The sequence below is a fragment of the Ursus arctos genome, unplaced genomic scaffold (assembly GCF_023065955.2).
Source record: "Ursus arctos isolate Adak ecotype North America unplaced genomic scaffold, UrsArc2.0 scaffold_29, whole genome shotgun sequence".
NCBI lineage: Eukaryota > Metazoa > Chordata > Mammalia > Carnivora > Ursidae > Ursus > Ursus arctos.
The window spans coordinates 23,464,378-23,482,112 of NW_026622974.1; positions in this window are offsets into that span (position 1 = coordinate 23,464,378).

Below are 17,735 nucleotides of genomic sequence, written 5' to 3' on the forward strand. Positions count from 1 at the left end.
CATTAATAGTGTAGCAATAAAATACATTGCTCACTACTGTGTGCCATGGGCTACTTACTGTGCTAAGCATTTTAGTTACATTTTTTTCACTTATACCTCACAATAACTTTATGAAACAGGTATTATTACTATCCCACCTTATATTTGAGGAACTGGGGATAATAATCAGTACTTTACACTCCTTACCATTAATCCTACAACAACTCTATTAGGTGAACATTATTTTCCTCATTTTACTGATAAAGAAACAGGTTCAGAAGTTATGAAACTCAAATAAGTGGTAGTACTACAAATTAAACCCAGTACTCTGATTTCAGAATTCACCCTCTTAGCCAATACAATATGAAAAATATGATCAACCGTATCAGTATCAATGTTAATAGCGATTTAGCTATATAAGATTGAAATTATCTTTACAGCTGGTACTAAAACATTGTTAGGGGAGGAAGTATCTTTTTTTGGAAAACTACATTGGTGAGCTGCTTGGAAGTATTATCAATACAGAGGTACAGAGACATGATTGAAAACAAGATAATTTTCCAGTCATGTTTCTGGAGAGGAGGAAAGAGAATATGGAAGAGGAGGATGGCTATATAATTAAAAGGAATTTTAATATAAATGTCTAATGTGTAATGTCAAATTATATGTCCTGTGGTTTGAGATATAATTACTCCACAGATGTAAAATTGGGTTTTTAAGGCATTTTTTAAAATTATTTCTTTATTTGAGAGGGAGAGAGGAGAGCACGAGTGGGAGATGGGGAGCAGCAGAGGGAGAGGAGGAAGCAGACTTCCCGTTAAGCAGGGAGCCTGAAGTGGGGGGGGGGGTCGGGCTTGACAGGGGAGCTTGCTGGGTGGGGGGCTTGATCCCAGGACCCTGGGATCATGACCTGAGCCAAAGCAGATGATTAACTGACTGAGCCACCCAGGTGCCCATAAAGCATTCTTACTAGGTCTCTGGAGACATAGAAGTCTCCTAATGACATCAGATCTGTCTACTTATCATCTATCTATCATCTATCTATCTATCTATCTATCTATCTATCTATCTATCTATCATCTATCTATCATCTATCTATCTATCAATAGAGTCTATTGTAACAAAGCCCCTCTAATTTAGTAAGCATATTACCTAAATTGGCTGGCTCATTTTCATTACTAGGGGAGTCATTCAAATATTTCCTTCTCATTCATAGGTTTTGAATATTTTTAAATCTTATCTGATAACAGTATCTCTCTTATAAATTTATAACTGAACAGGTTGAGAAAAGATAGAAATGAAAAACCTATGTTAAAAAGAAAGTGTAAATTAAAATACCAAAAAAGTCAAATATATGATGTAGCAATTTGATCAAAATTTAGGTTTGTTAAATCTAAAATCTGGATCTATTCTACATTCCAATAGACATGAGGAGAATATACAAAGAGGAATGAAACTTCTATTGATATAATATCCTAGATCTGATATGCTATGCAGGTCTCAAAATCAATTTCTTTACATAACGGGGGAGATAACCTGATTCTTAAAGTCTTATTGAATTTCAATGGAATGCTAAGATTTTATGAACTCCATGGGCATTGATATGAGAATTTGATATCTTGGCTATATAGTGATTATTTCTGGAAGCTCAGAAGTGTAAATTGTCTGAAAATTTGTATAATGTTTTCTCCAAAAGTTTCCAAGAGTCCTTTTCTCATTTTGGATTAAAGTAATTGATACACTTAACAATGTTTTTAAAATGGAAATATTTGTTATTGTATCAAATTTACTCTTATACCTACTACATGCTTGGAAAGAGTGTTGCAATTTGGTAAGACATAATAAGGACCACAAAACACCACTTAATACCTTTTAAAATGTTAATAACTAATAACAGCCAGAATTTAATATTAAATGTAAACTCATATGAACTATTTTCAATAATTATTACAATCTGCTTTTTTTTTTTTTTGCTGTAAACACATGGCAGAAATTTAATTTTCCAGTTATTTGGGTTTTATTATGGAAGCATTTAATTATACTGCCAAAGTCATACTCCTTGAGTATTTTTCAGAAGGTTATAGGTAATTTGACATTAGCTAGAAATATTCATCTCAGAATAAAACTTTATATTCCAAGTCTCATCTAACAAATTTTTAATCACATGGATTGAAACAACATGAAAATTGTTAACACATGTCTTGGATCCATTCTTGTGCAACCCTTGAAAATAAGATAATCAGTGAATAATTAAAAATGGAAAATAAGTTTAAAGATTACAGTACCATTGTCTTATATGTGGGAAAACTTAAATAGATACTTTGATAGTTTACTATTTCTCCCATTGTCTCTGAAAAAATGAGTTTAAAATACTAACATTTTTCCTGAGCTTTTTATTCATTTACCCAAATTTGATTATATAAAATTATTCAACATAATTAGGAATATATCTGAATGGTGACATTATATGTCACTAATAATTACATGCTATAGTCATAAATGAGAACACATATATATAGATATTTACTGCTTAAAAAATTCATATCTTGTCATACAAGAAATATTTTTTGAAAAGAATTTAAATATGTTCAAAATTTACTAATAGACTCCAAAGTTTACAGCCTAAATGTTAGTATCTCTAGAAAACTGTTTAATTCAAATATTTTTCTATAGCACGGTTTTTTCTTTCTTTTTTTTAAAATTTTCATGCAAAGAAATAATATAAAGCCAAACAAATTTAAATAATTATATTTTAACAGTTAAACCGTATACACAGAGTAGGTATATATATTAGCTATTTTGAACTTTTCTCTGAGGGTGCTAGGAGTATTTGATACAGCAAGTAGTGTCTAGTCTAAATTAAATACAAGTAAATGACAGTTACAATGTTAGATGAGGAGTCTTTCTTCCTTCTCTCTGCTCAGTACTATATACACTGTTCCAGGTCAAACTTTATCTTTGTTTTGAGAGCAGGAAACTTTTGTATTCGTCATTATATCACCAGTGCTTGACTCAGAGTCATATAAATATGCTTGTAAACAGTGCCAAGACTTACCAGTCATTGAGGTCCTTCTCATTTCCTCCATCATATTCGGCACTTCTCATGTTATGCCTATTCATGACAATGATATGAAGTAAGTGATATTGTCTTAATAACTAATTTTTTTTTTTTAAAATACTGAGACTCAAATGTGAAGTGACTTATCCATGTCTACAAAGTCATTCGGAGGCCAACTCAAAATTCAAACTTTAGTCTGTCTCAAAATCTATCCTGTAGCAAATACACATTTTGGGTATCTTTGCACGGTGGACCATGCTAATATTCTTTGAATTATTTAAAATGCTGCATACACGCTGCTGGAGCAAAGGCCCAACAAATGTTCTTCTTAAATGGTTGCATTAATAAAGTTCTATTAGTTCTATGAATAGCCCTCTTTTACTTCCATGAATTTCATCTACAATTTTAATTAATTAATTTTAAAGTACACCCATCAAAACTCTCAGCAGTTAAAAATATTTAATCTAAAAAAAATTTTTTTAATCTATCTAGGCCCAGATAAAATGGTTCACCAAGATATCTTCAAATTGTGTGAAAGTTGCCCACTCTCAGCAGCTATAATGCAGGTCCCAGTGCAGAAAGATAAACAATGCCTAGATTTTATCATCAAGTAAGAAGATAGTGCTATGCATTTTTGTTGATATAATCTAATACAATAATAAAGACATGTACTTTGGGGAATTAGATGAATAATTATCTCATTCAGAAATTGAGATAAAAGTATCAAAATAGAGATCATTTTGGAAATGGTAAGCCTAGACCATAAAAACCTAGCATTTCATCTCCGCTCTGGCTAGATAACATTGACAATTCACAGTTGATGCCCATTTCTCAGTTTCCTTATCGGTAAAATGCAGATCTTGAACTATACCATTCTTTTCCAAACTTGTTTGATCATAAGAATCACTTGGGGTCATGGTTACAAATGAGCCTGGAAAGCCAAGAGAATCAAAAACTTTGAGGAATGGGCTTAGGGCTGTGTATTTTAATGAAGACCCCTGTTGCCACTGATGATGAGACAAATTCCAGAAACACAGGAGTAAAGTGTTTCTAGTGTTGCTTACAATTATGAAGATCCACAATAAAATTGTATAATTCTGTGACAAACATTTATGTGGAAAAAATGAGGTAGATAAACCAAACGATTTATCATTGCCAATATTTGTGCTTAATCCAGATTTTTTCCCCAGTTTATAAGTTACTTTCTTGAGGAAAATAAAATGTAGCTTCATACATATTCCGTTGTTACTGGAGGTCCTAAATGAGAACAGCATGAAGAATGAAATTTTGAGTAAAATAAAGTTGCATGTATGAAGCATGAAATTCTTTCTATGTTTAATGTCTTTGGTTATTCAGAAGGTAACATTTGTTCAATAAGGATGCGTCATTTTTAGGCTATGGGGAAACTGAATAAGCTGATATGGATCTGCATTTTTATACCTTAATGGTAGATTAAAGTGAAATTTTTGCTAGTTCCCATTCAGTTTGATTCAAGAGAAGCACAGAGGGAAAAGATTAATAAAATGCAGGCTGAATCCCCTTCTCTTTCCTGTAAAGAAAATATCTTCTCTTTCTTGAAAGGAAAATATGAAGATGCATTTAGAAAATTGATATCAAATTAACAGTTTGTTTTTCCTTTTAACTCACTGAATAATTTCTTTATAAAATTCTATTAGTTCTATGACTAACCCTCTTTTATTTCCATGAATTTCATCCACAATTTTAATTAATTAATTTCAAAGTGCACCCATTAAAACTCTCAGCAGTTAAAAATGTTTAATCTAAAAAAAATGTTTAATCTATCTAGGCCCAGATAAAATGGCTCGCCAGGATTAATGTTTTAAGGATTAAAATGTCACCTGAATATTATGTATACAATCTGGACAGCAACAACTTCAGAGCAATACTGAGTGGACTCTGGGATATAGAGAAATTATATCAGATGTTGACACTGAAAGAGTCAATTAATGTGGTTTAGGCAGCTTTTTAAAAAAGAGCATTCTGAGAATTGTTTACCAATTTTTCCCTTAGTAGAGCACTAAGATCATAGAAAGAGAGTGTTGATATGGAAATGGCAAATTTGCCTGAGATTTAACCTCCATAGTAAAATCAAAAGATAACCTATTTTTAAAAATTCCTTCTCTATAAATTGGACCTGTCAAATTCTTCATTGTATTAAAAATCAGTATATATACAAGAGAATTTAGTAAACAAATTGCCTTCTAAAAATTTTGAAAATTTTTATACATCACTTTATGTTTAAGGAAAAATATTTTTAAATTATTTAAAAAAATAAATCGCCCCAAATGGATAATCTACACAACTCTTGTTATTTAAGACCAAAATTCTGAGAGACAATCAGTTGTAGCACTAGGAACTCTCAAGACTTAGATAAAATTTTGTAAGGATATTTTTTTCTCTCTCTTTTTAAAAATATTTTATTTATTTATTTGAGAGACAGAGTGAGGGAGAGAGAGAGCACAAGCAGGGACAGAGGGAGAGGAAGGAGCAGGATGGCTGAATCCCAGGACCCTGGGATCATGACCTGAGCCGAAGGCAGACACTTGACCGACCGAGCCTCCCAGGTGTCTCAAAATTTTGTAAGGATATTAAAAAGAGAGAAAAATGTCCACATAAAGAAAAACAAAAAAGTTTAAATATGTAATAATAACAGAAAGTCTGACAAAGACTCTATGTTCATGGTATAGAATGTTTAAGGATAAAGATGACAGAGGGAAAGCAACTTGATTCAACTTCTATTTTTATTTCATCTTCTACCAGAAAATGAATGATCTTTCACCTTAAAAGTATGGTCTTGCAATGTTTGAGAAAGATGATACTCCATAAATCAAGAAAATAGTAAAAGGACCCTTAGATATTTTATATTGATTCAAAAGTCCTCATCTAGAAAAATTGCATCACAGTATATGTAAAGAAAGTACAAAAGTTCTTATGAAACCATTCTCAAAGATTTTTGAAAAATCTTGGAAAGGAAGTGGGCACAGGAAAAAGACAGTTTTAGATGGTAGATATTGACTTTATTTTAAAAGGGAGAAAGAACTTATTTCTAGAAATCATAGTTTAATGAATTTGATACTGATCCCTGGAAAAATTATTGAATGAATTATTTATTAGGTGGTTTGTTAATATATAAAAAAACAAAATGGTGATAAGTAGGAATCAGCCTAGATATACTAAGCTATGCTGGGGATGTTATAAGAGAAGAATGTTGTAGGCATAATGCATATACTTCTTATTCCAAAATATTTGACATAACCTGGCATATTCCTGGAAAGGGAGGATTAGCATGGGTTGTTTGGCTAAACAGCAGCCTGTAACAATTAAAAGAATATCAATTAGTGTGCTAGCCAACAAATATTTATTGGGTGCTGTCCCAAAGGCTAATACTGTGGCATAAGACAATATTCTAGCCCTCTAAAAATGTGTATTCTAATAGAAAAGATTCTAGTGGTATATTATTGGACACTATTTAAAATGGACTTATTTAACACGGTCCACTAACTTGATAAGCACATCAGATATGCAGATGTCATTGATTATGGAATAATAATTGATGTTTTGAATGACATAATCCACTAAAATGTGCATAAACAGAGTGTGCACCATGTATCACACATCCTTTACTATTCTTTCCATTGACAGAGGTGATTGCATCACGAACTAGAGACAGTCTTCCTAAATGCCCCCTCTTCTTCCACAGGCACCTTGAATCTGGGCAAGCTTAGTGAATGCTTTGACTAATAGAATAATGTCAGATGGGAAGCTGTGCCAATTTCCAGACATAGCCTTAATATACTGGCAGCTGTCTTTTTCTGAACACTGACTCATGGGAGGCAGCTGCAACGCCATGTGGAAGACCGAGTAGGCCTATGGAGAGGCCCATGTTAAGAGGTACAACAGCTCCTGCTGGGCTCCCAGCCAATAGCCAGCACGAAATGTCAGTCATGTGAGTAAGCCTACTTGGAAGTGGATTTTTCAGATACAGTTGAACTGTCTATCCAGACAACATTGCAAGGCACAGAAACAAGCTTTCCCACCAGCACAAGGTTGCATATTTATGACAAAAGCAAATGATTGTTATTATTTTAAGTTATCATGTTCTTGGGACCCTTGGGACTCTCTCTCTCTCTTTTTTAAAGATTTTATTTATTTATTTATTTATTTATTTATTTATTTATTTGAGAGAGAGAGCAAGCGAGCATGAGCAGAGGGGAAGAGCTAGGGGAGAGGGAGAAGCAGGCTCCCCGCTGAGCAGGAAGCCAGATGCAGAACTCAATCCCAGGACCCTGAGATCATGACCTGAGCTGAAGTCAGACACTTAACCAACTGAGCCACCCAGGTGCCCTCTCTCTCTCTCTCTCTCTCTCTCACACACACACACACAGGATCAAAAATTAAATTGTCTATATGTATGTATGAATAAATAAATAAAAACAATAGATAAATAACTCCATCAAAGTATTGTAATTGACTGTCACTTCTGTATGAGCCAGCAGAATTCAGATACACTAATAGATGCCCTTACCCAAATCCAGTCATACTTACTATATTAAACCATTGACAAATTCTATTGATTTTACCTCTAAATGTCTTTTGGCTATTCTTTCTCCATCTCCACTAATGCCACTATTGTCACTAACATAATTGCCTCCTCACTTGTTTCTTCACATCCGTTCTTACCTTCCTCAAATCAGTCCTCAGAGTGAAGTGAGAATGAACTGTCAAAAATAAATCTGCGTGACTTCTCTGCAATCCTTCAATCAGTATTGCTATTGTATACAGACCGCTGGTTTTTATCCTAATCTTTATCAACAAATTGAATTTCCACTGACCCCTTCATTTTTTTTATTCCCTCATCTTTTTTTTCCTTTTCTAGAATGTGTTCTGCTCCTTCCTGCCACAATACCTTTGCACATTCTGTTCCCCTTGCCTGGAATGTTCGGTCATCTCTTATTGTCCTTCAGATCTCTGACCAAACGTCACTTCAGATAAATGTTCTCTGGCCTCCCACACCAGGTCTCACATTTCCCTTCTTCCACCACACACACTCCACACCTCTCATAGCATCATATCTTTATCCTCTGAGACATTTGACACATTTGCAAGTTATAATTACGTAGCGGCTAGCTGTTAATTAGCTACCTCTACCAATAGAAGCAATCATCACAAGGGCAGGGATTACTCCTGTTCTCCCAAACATCTTACAACATGCCTTATATGGAATATGGGCTTACTAATTATGTGTTAAATACATCAATGATTAGTTCATTTCTGGGAGTTGAAAGCTTTTTGTCCTCATATGGAAGATCATCAGATATTCATCCTTGCAACTACAGAGTTTGGCCAAGTAGATATCCAGTGAATGTTTATTCATTTGAACTGAACAAACAGAATTTTTTTGTATCTGCACTGGAAAGTTAAAATGTGGAGTAGTTTCAACAATTATGGCATCAAAGAGCTGTGACAAACTCAGACAAATTCAATGGAAAGCAGCCATAAAGATTAGAGACTCTGGAGACCATGTCACATGAGAAATGTCTGAAGGAAATGAAGTGTTTGGTCCAGAAAAGAGACAACTCTAGTTGTGATAAAAATATATGTTACATAGTTATTAAAATTACACAGTTATGTAAAATGACTCCAATGGGCAAAGCTAATATCAGTATGTGAAATTGATCATGTTGCAAATTTTAACCAACTCCTTCACTAAATACCTATTAAGCAATTACAACATGCCTTGCACTATGTTAGGCAAGAGTATATTGTGACGGGTTATAGGCCAGTGAAGAAAACAAATAAAGAACAATTAAAAAATTAAAAATTATCAAGTACTATAAAACAGACAAACAATTATCTTGAAAGAAGATAAGAGAAGAGGCCATACATCAAGTGGTTTAAAAAAACAAAGCTTCCTTAAAGAGAGGATTTTCATTAGGGAGAATGTAAAGTGGTGCAGCCACTCTGGAAAACAGTTTGGAGATTCCTCAAGAAGTAAAAATAGTACTACCATATGACCCAGAAATTGCACTACTAGGTATTTATCCAAAGGATACAAAAATACTGATTTGAAGTGGCACATGCACCCCAATGTTTATAGCAGCACTCACAACAATAGCCAAATTATGGAAAGAGCCCAAATGTTCATCGATTGATGAATGGATAAAGAAGGTGTGAGATATAGATAGATATATAGATATATAATGGAATATTACTCAGCCATCAAAGAAGAATGAAATCTTGCCATTTGCAACAATGTGGTTGGAACTAGAGGGTATTATGCTAAGTGAAATAAGTCAGTCGGAGAAAGACAAATACCATATGATTTCACTCATATGTGAAATTTAAGAAACAAAACCAACCAACCAAACAAACAAAAAGAAACAAAACAGATGAACATAGGGGAAGTGAAAAACAAAGGAGAGGGAAGCCATAAGAGAATCTTAACTATAGAGAACAAACTGAGGGTTGATGGAGGGGAGGTGGGCAGGGGATGGGCTAAATGTGTGATGGATATTAAGGAGGGTAATTGTGTTGATCACTGGGTGTTATATGTAAGTGAGGAATCACTAAATTCTACTACTGAAACCAATATTACAGATTTTCAACATATTTTAAAGAATGTATTTTTTGCCTTGAGCAAAATTGATTAGGAATAAATTAACAAAGACTACTTAACACCAGGTAGGAAGTTATTACACTGAGCTAGGCAAAAACCACATGCTTTGGAGAAGAAAGATGGCAGTGAAAAGGGAAAGAATGTTAGAATTGAGATATATATGTTTGAAGTGTGTTATAGGTTTAGTTTTGTCCTCCCCATATTCGTATGTTGACTCTCTACCTTTAGTATATCAGAATGTGATTATCTTTGGAGATAAGATCTTTAAAAGGTAATTAAATTAACATGAGGTGTGGGCCCCTATCCAATCCGACTGATGTCCTTATTAAAAAAAAAAAAGGTCGGGGGCGGGGAGGGGGGCAGGGATTAGGACATAAAAGACACCAGAGGTAGAGCAGACATAGTGGGACCACCATGAGAAGAAACAGCAAGAGTGTGGCCATCTGCAAGCCATGAAGAGATCTCAGAGAAAATCACCTATGCTGTCACATTGAACTTGGACTTGTAGTCTCCGGAACTGTGAGAAGATAATTGGCTGTTGTTTCAGGCACCCAGGCTGTGATATTTCGTTATGGCAGCCCTAGCAAACTAATACAAAGTGGAACAGACAGCACTTATCAAGGGATTGAATGTGAGAATGATAGAAAATGAGGCAGCAAGCAAAATCCCCATGTTTGTAGGATAAATAATTGGGTGTGGTGCCATTTCCTGTGATGGAAAGATTGAGGGAGAAGACATTTCTTTGGAGTAATCAGTTTTGTTTTGATTACCTTACATCTGAGATGACCGTGAGACTGAGAGACTATGAGACTGTGAGGTATCAATTAGACAACTGCCTACATAAAAATCTAGAGCTCAGAAGAGATTTCGTAGCTAAAGAAATATTTATGTGTGACTATGTGTTTGTATGTAAGAATGTATACACATATACATTCTTTTTTGTCATTTTATTTATTTGTTTGTTTGTTTATTAATTTATTTATTTATATTTTAATTCCAGTATACTAAACATAGAGTATTACTTTAATTTCAGGTGTACAGTATAGTGATTCAACAATTCTGTGCTTTACTCAGTGCTCATCATGATAAGTGTGCTCTTTAATGCCCATCACCTATTTCACCCATCTCCTCATCTACCTCCCCTCTGGTGACCATCAGTTTGTTCTCTAGAGTTGAGTCTGGTTTTTTTGTTTGTTTGTTTCTTTTTTTCTTTGTTCATTTGTTTTGTTTCTTAAATTTCACATATGAGTGAAATTATATGGTATTTGTCTTTCTCTGACTGACTCAATTCACTTAACATTATACTCTCTAGATCCATTCATGTTGTTGCCAATGGCAAGATTTCATTCCTTTTCATGGCTGAGTAATATTTCATCTCCAGAGAACATACACAGGTGGCCAACAACACATGAAAAAATGCTCAACATCACTCATCATTAGGGAAATGCAAATAAAAACTACAATGAGATATGTCACCTCACACCTGTCAGACTGGCTGAAATAAAAAACAAGAAACAACAAGTGTTGGCAAGGATGTAGAGAAAAAGAAATCCTCATGCATTGTTGTTAACAAAGCAAAACATCCACTATGGAAAACATGATGGTGGATCCTCAGATAATGACAACTAGTATTGCTGTATGATCCAGTAATTCCACTAGAGTGTATTTACCCAAAGAATATGAAAATACTAATTCAAAAAAGGTATATTCCCCTCTGTTTACTTTATTCCAGCATTATTTATTATAGCCACATTGTGGAAGCAACCCAAGTGTCCAGGGATAGAGGAATGGATAACGAAGAAATGGTATATGTATCCAATGAAGTATTACTCAGCCATACATACATTCTTACAGTGACATTTGGTATTAGAGGATGTATTAGATCACCAAGGGAAAGATGGTAGAGAAATGAGGGAATTAGATTTAACAGTTATCTCTAAGGAACTGGCATTTTAAGGTCATGTAGAGAAAAAAAAAACAAACAGAAAGTGACTGGGAAGTCAGTGAGGTCTAGGAGGGTATGGTAAAACAAATCAAGATGGAAAGAAGTGGTTTTGAAAATGTAGGATATAGGAAGCAAAATGGGGTTAAAAGTTGGAGTAAAATGAAAAAAATTTATGTATCAGCTTGGCAACATGAAGGCCTTTAGTCACCTTGGCCAGAACTTTTTCTGTGGAACAGTGAGGCTGGAAGCCAATTAGAATGAATTGAGAAATGAGAAGGAAGTGAGGAAATGAAGTGATTGTGATAGACTGCTTTTTAAAGATTAGTTATGAAGGGGAAATGAGAAATAGGGGTTATTAATTAAAAATTGTTTTAGAATGGCCATATTGCTTTAAAACATCTGCATACTGATGGAAACGATCCAGGAGAGAGGGAAAGATTTTTGGTGAGTGTGAAAATCAATAGAAGATCTGAGATACTTATGGAGGGGATGGCTTTTGAGATAAGAGCAATATCTCCGTAGAGATTGGAAGAACAGAGAAAATGGGTGAAGACACAGGTTTAATGAATTTATTACGTAAGATGAGGGAGTTCCCATATGATCACATCTGTTTTATAAATGAAGAATAAAGAAAGTTATCAGAATTAAAGAGTTGAAGGGAAGCTTTAAGTTTTAATAATCAAGGAAAAGTTACAAAATATTCGTTGGGTATAATAGGAGAGTGAACTTATAACTGAAAGTTATGAGTGACAGCCTGTGTGGTGAGGTCATGTGACCCTGGTGATTATGAATGCATAGGGATGTCAGATTGCCTAAGGATGTGAATTTCTTCACCAGTTTTCTGCTTCATGGGTGCTGGATCAGAGACAGTGGTTGTACAGTACAGTATGCATCGTGATTCAGCCATAAAAATGTAATAGAAAGTTGAAAGTTATAAGTAAATTATTCTAATAATGGGGATGGAATCCATAGGATATGCATTAGTTACCTATGGTTGTAAAATAGGTTATTCCCAAACTTAGCAATTGGAAACAGTAAACATTTGATATCATATAGTTTCTGCAGATCAGGAAGCCAGGAGCAGCTTAGTTGAGTGGTTCTCATTCAAAGTCTCTCACAAGGCTACTACCAAGATATTGGCCAGGACATCTCAAGACCTGACTGGGGAAACTTCCACTTCTAAGCTCACTCACATAGCTATTGGCAGGCCTTGGAAGATATGCTTCTAATCAAACTTACATGGGCCTCTCTGTAGGGTTGCCTCACAACAGAACAAGAGGCTTACCTCAGAGTGAGTGCTATAAAGGAAAATGAAAGTGCTGTCAAGATGGAAGACAGTCATTTTATACCCTAAGCTTGGAAGGGACATCCTACCACTGCTGCCTACTCAGTAGAAGCAAGTCTCTAAAGCTAGCTCACACTCAAGCGGAGATGATTACACGAAGGCATGAATGACAGGAAATAGGGATCATTGAGGGACCTGGTAGAGGCTGCCTACCACAGGGTATAAGGAGGGAGGAAAAGACGGGAGAAGAAATTAGTGGGAATGGATTAAAGATCTGAATTTTGTGGAAGACTTGGCTCCATATGGTGAGTTTACAAAAGTAAGAGCTTGTAAGTATAGAATTGGAAAATTAAATCTGAAATATTGGAGGTGGTACAGTCATTGGTTATGACCTCTTTAGTTGAAGAGCATTAGGAAACATGGTTGGGTTGGTATGAAGGAAGTACAGAAATAGAGCTGAGAAGATAGTGTGCCATCTACATCTACATGGATGTTGGAAACATGAGAAGACTAGAAACTGGAGGGAGAGGAAAACTGAGCCAGCAGCTACAGGACTGCTCGAATAAAAAGTAAAATTTGGAAGTCAGTAAGAGGATAGCAAAGAAGAAGAGGTGAAGCTGCCAAAGGAAAATTACATAACCTCCTAGAAAAAAGGGATATAAAAGTGAGGCAAGTAAATTTTTGAAACCAGCAATAGACAGCAAGGACACTGATCCCATCCATCCATAGACCCTAGTTAATCAGAATATGGAAGAAACATATACGTTCCGCTTGACATGGTTGCAAAAGATGCCATGTCTTCATAAAATAGCAGGTTTTAGTCAATGGAAGATACAGAGAGAACGTTCTGCATAAAGGTGGGTTGGAATAGAAGAGCAAAGAGATCTAAAAGGCCAAGTGGGAGAATCTGGTGGGAAGAGAAATAGTAGGAATGAATGAGTCAGGATTGGTAAGGAAAAGGTTTGGAGAGACACAGAGTTCAGAAATAATAGGTAATCAATAGACCTCAATCTCTGGTGTCGATTAAGGTCAACAGATATGCCAGTCCTCAGAACTTTAGTTCTTGTCATCATTATTGGTAGGGTTGGAACTCAATCCAAGAGGGAAAAAAAAGTGATCACAGTGAGTGAAGAATAAGCATGTAATGGGTTGCCTCTACATTAGCAGCTGGCAGCCAGGAGGGAAGGGTAAAGCTGGTAAAGCTATGGTGGTCTTAAAAACTAAGATAGAGGGGCGCCTGGGTGGCTCAGTTGTTAAGCATCTGCCTTCGGCTCAGGTCATGATCCCAGGGTCCTGGGATTGAGCCCCCAATCGGGCTCCCTGCTCAGCAGGAAGCCTGCTTCTCCCTCTCCCACTCCCCCTGCATGTGTTCCCTCTCTTGCTGTGTCTCTTTCTGTCAAATAAATAAAATCTTAAAAAAAAAAAAACAAAAACCAAAAAACCCCCCACAAAAACTAAGCTAGAGTAGAGCATTTCCAATGTTTGAGTGAACAGTTTTGATTCTTCCTAGCCTAGGATTTTGTTGCATTTTTCTCTCATTGCTTCCCTGTCTTGTGAGATGCCTTGTTTTATTTAGAAGGTATCAAGAGGAACCATAGGAATTACTTAGTCAAGCCCTTTCCTGTAAGGAAACCAAAGTTCAGAGAGTGTACAGCGTCTTGTCTTGTCCAAAACTAGGTATATAGTGTCAGGTTCAGGGGTGAAAATGAAGAATCTTCATTTCTAGTTCATTTGGAATCCTAGGAATTAAAGGTAGTGGCATAAACATAGCAGCTTTACATTAAAAAAGTAGATAAAAGTAACTCACAAGGGAAGAATTTGGGAATCCATATTTTCCAAGACACTTCTACAACACACAAAAGTGACATTATGTGTTACTCGACCCATGGCATTTCCTAAATCCCAAGTAAAGCCTTGGGAATTGAAGGCCAAAAACTTTTACCCATTTAAGTGTTTTACATGTGTCATTGTAGAGAGAAAGAACGGTAAAAATGGAAACTTGATGCAAATGGCCTCTTTGGATAAAGACTGCTTGGGCTATTCCTGGATGGGGCAAGTTTGGACTAACTAGCCCAGGATAACCATCATTTCATACTTCCCTTTGTTCTATTCTACCCTTCTACCTTTTTTTTTTTTTTTTTTTTTTAGAACCTCTGTCACGTACTTTCTATTCTGGGATTCCCAATTAGAAAATCGCCAATCTGTTTTTAGATAGAGAACCGAGAAGAATCAGCTTAGCTCCTGAGAAACATTATTTCATAATAAGAAGAAAGAAGAAGGGGAGGAAGAGGAGTAAGGGGAGGAGGAGAATGAGATGAATAAGGAGAAGTTCTTTCAGTTCATAGTAGACACGCTAATTTTAAGCATAAGGTGAGTACTCACCCATCAAATCATGTAATCTGATCATTTAATAACACAAAATATTAATATATTAGTGTTATATATTAATATATATTAATAAAATATTAATATTATATGCATTAATAGTATATATTAATAGAAGATTAATATATTAGTATATTATAGTAAATAATAGTTAAGGTTCATGTATCCTAAGTTGTTATTAATTTCCTTTTATTATAGAATTAGTGGTTTACAAAAGTATGTGTGTGAGTGTATACTGGAGACATTAAGTATTGAAAAGTAAAGCATATTGAAAAGGAATAATCTACAAACTTATTTGTGCTTTTTTTACATTTCTAAATTTTACTTATTTTTTTTTTTTATCTCACGACCCTGAGATCAAGAACTGAAATGAGATCAAGAGTCGGACATTTAAGCAACTGAGCCACCCAGGGGCCCCAGTAATGCTTCTTAAAGCCTTACTGAAAAAAAGTTCTAAAATAAAGTAGTATTATAGTAATACCACAAGGACTATGAGAGAAAGGGGTGAGGGGAAAGAAAACACTTTCTAAAACTAAGTAAGCATATTCAAAACATATTCTTATCATTTGAGTCCAAGAATTGTGCAGGTGATACCGAATTTAGCAATGATCCTGGAGGATGGGGTTCTTTTTTTAAATTTTTTTTCAAAGATAAAAGGACTAAACAGCAAAAAATAAAAAGCAATAGAAGAAAAAGGTAGATTACACTTGGAAATCTCATTTCTCTGAAGTAATATTTAAAAATGTATAAGTAATAGGAGAGATGAATTTGAAAGACTAACTTTACATGCCTGGGCCAATTTAAAATACAAGTTTATATTCTGATGTGTTAACACTGGTTTCTTCCTTTCAAAAGTTGGCAAGGAAACTTAAATGAGAATTAGTTTATACAATTAATCTGGTAGTTTTGGGGTGAGAATACTTTATTACTAAAGAAAAATAAAAAGAAGCCTGGTGAAACCATGCTCCCAAATACATGTGTAATAACTGAAATACATATGAACATATTATATATACTTATGTGTATGCACTCTTTATATAATGTATGCATATATACACACGTATATATAATGTGTGTATATGTAAATATGGGTCTGTGTTTGTATACATACTGATATATATATACAGATACACACCGGCACTTGTGAGAGGCAAATGAAGGCTGATAATTATAATCTGAAATGGTGATTTTTAAACTGTATTAAAGCATAAAAACAGACCAATCTCAATAGGGAGGAAAGGACACAGAGAGCCTACAGTGTGTAAACTGTTGCTCTTTTATTGTTGGGTCAATATGTCAGCAGTGCTTTCACATAGAACATAGAGCAGACATGAATCAGGGTGCTTCTTCCTTGGTTTGCCTTTGGATTGTGTTGTCAGGGTCCAGAGACCAGATTCTCCATATATGGTTCTTTTTGTGATTCTTGATTATGACCCCCTGAGGAAGTCAGACCAGCCTGGGGTTACTGGAGATGGTGTCTTGCTTGGCATATTTATCATCCACAAATCGTCTGCTATAAAATATACCTCAGCAGGATCATCATCAGGCTGGCTCAGTAGCCTGCAATTTGTGAAGGTTATGGGAAACAGTGTGAAGGGTGAAGTGCTTTATTAAGGGTGGCTTTCTCCCTGACCCAGCCCTGTGTTCTACTTGAATATAAATGACCATGGGAATGAGTACTCCTTTCCATTTAGGATTAAGTCTTTTTAAATGGTCCCTTTCAGCTGTTATTCTTATGTCACTATGTCATGACTTAAAGATTTTCTAAGAAACATAAAAATCACAGTGTTCGAAGATAATGTGAGAAATTACTAGATGCAAGATATATATGTATCTAAACCTCACATTGTTTCCTTTTTTCCATTTTTTAGCATTTGTCATTAATCTCTATTTTTGCTTGTGGCAAAATAACAGAACTGACCAAAATGTCTTGCAAATATCATAATTATAATCTATATGGAAGTTGAAATAAAGGAAATGTGATTCTCCTTTGTATTGTTGAATGTTGTTTGTTTTTCAAAGAAAATGTTTGCTTCAGACACAATATTTTGGATTATCCCCTAGACATAAACCTTATTTTCCTTTCACATTCCCTTAAATGAAAAAAAAAATATTGTAATGAACCAAAAACGACATGAAACCAAAATGCCACACAGGCTGCTCTCTCAGCCAGTGCATGTTCCTGGAACATGGTTAAAGCTTTTTGGTTGGGGAACGATTAACTGTTTCCCTTACAAGATATTTTTCTGAACACTTGTCCTAGAAGAGAAAGCCTTGAAGAGGGTCACCCTATTAATATATATTAAGAAGTAAAGGGCCAATTTTAATATTTCAAACAACTCCAGTGAATAAAAGATCATTGGCACCTTTCTGTTTTCACTGTAGTCCTCTTTTAAAACGATGTTCTTCACTCTCCATTTGCCCCACGGGAGAGGAACAACAAGAG